A 1,786-nucleotide genomic window follows, 5' to 3' on the forward strand; every position below is an offset into this window, starting at 1 on the left:
TGACTCATAGTGACCCTGCACAGGGTTCTTCTAGGCTGCAAATCTTTACGGGAGCAGAAAGCCTTATCTTTCTCCTGCGGAACAGCTGGTAGTTTCGAACTGCTGACCTTGAGGTTGGCTGCCCGACTCATAACCACTATGCTACCAGAGCTCCTTAAGCTCTATGCATAGACCAAATCAAAACCTCCTTGCTGTCAATTAGATTTTGACTTATAGCCACCTTACAGGATGGAGTACAACAGTTCCATAGGGATTTCAAGGCTGCAAGCCGACTGCCACATCTGTATCCCACAGAGTGGCTAGTGGGTTTGAACTGCCGACCTTTCAGTTTAACAGCTGAGAGCTTTACCACTGCATCATCAACACTCCTCTGTGCACAGCAGGGGACTGCAACTGGTTTCTCTGTGGAAAGGCAGATGCTGGGGACGTTTCCCTCCATAGCTATTGTTAGATGCCATCCAGTTGGTTCCAACTCATAGCAACCCCATGTCAAACAGAACAAAACACTGCCTGGGCCTGCACCATCCTCACAATTGTGATGTTGGATCCCATTGTTGCAGCCACTGTGCCAACCCATCTTATTCGGAGTCTTCCTCTTCCTTCTTGACCCTCCATTTCATCAAGCATTATTCTTTCTCCAGGGATATGTACAAAGTACAAGAGACAAAGTCTCACCATGGTTGCTTTGAAGGATCTGGCCAAACTTCTTCCAAAACAGATTTGTTTGTTGTTAGCCAACAACATAATTCAAATGCATCAATTCATTTCGGGTCTTCCTTATTCATTGTCCAGCTTTTGTATGCATTTGAGATTATTGAAAATACCATCGCTGGGCCAACAGCACCTTAGTTCAAAGAGACGTTATTGCTATTTAGAACTTTAAAGAGTCCTTTTGCAACAGATTTTCCCAATTCAAAAATTTCATCATACAGGAAGAAATCCAAATTCATTGGATATCTCGACTACTGCTGAGAACAAATAAATTTCTGCATGTCAGCCCTGAATCATCAGGGAGTGAGCTGACATGGAACAGAGTCCTTTTTGTAAGATGGGAATTCTGAGCCTGCTCCAAGCGTGGGCTGAGTTCATGTTTTTTGCACAGTACAGAAACCCTGAGTTGAAGCTCAGGTCCACACACATGACAAACTGAGAAAAAATATTCGTGGTTTATATCACAAAGTGGTGATCTCTCTACTATATACAAAAGAACTCCTAAAAAGAAGATAAAGGACAACCAAAAAATAGGTAAAAGATATGAATAGACAGTTGAGAGGAAAAAATTAGCAAGTCTTAAAAACAGGGAAAGATGCTCAATCTTGCTTAAAATAAGAACGAAACTACTCAAAACTATTCTGAGATATCACTTTATATGCATTGTTGTTATTAAGTGCCGTTGAGTTGTTTTGACTCACAGTGACCAATGAGCAGCTGGTGGGTTTGAACTGCTGACTTTGTGGTTCACAGTCCAGTGGTGATCCTACAGTGCTACAAAAATCTAAATTGTGGCAATCCACTCTGATGATGAGGCTGTTACGAAACAGGCATTCTCAACATTGCTGGTGGAAATGCAGAATTTGACATTCATTGTCAAAAAGAACATATCCAGATCAGTCATGAGATACAACACTGTCTGTGATAGGATAATATTCATGCACCTACAGGGAAGCCCGTTAATATCACTATTATTCAAATTTATGTACCAACCACTAAAGCTAATGAGGATGAAATAGAAGAATTCTACCAACTTCCTCAATCTGAAATTAATCAAACATGCAATCAAGATATA

The sequence above is a fragment of the Chrysochloris asiatica genome, unplaced genomic scaffold (assembly GCF_000296735.1).
Source record: "Chrysochloris asiatica unplaced genomic scaffold, ChrAsi1.0 scaffold00169, whole genome shotgun sequence".
NCBI classification, from domain to species: domain Eukaryota; kingdom Metazoa; phylum Chordata; class Mammalia; order Afrosoricida; family Chrysochloridae; genus Chrysochloris; species Chrysochloris asiatica.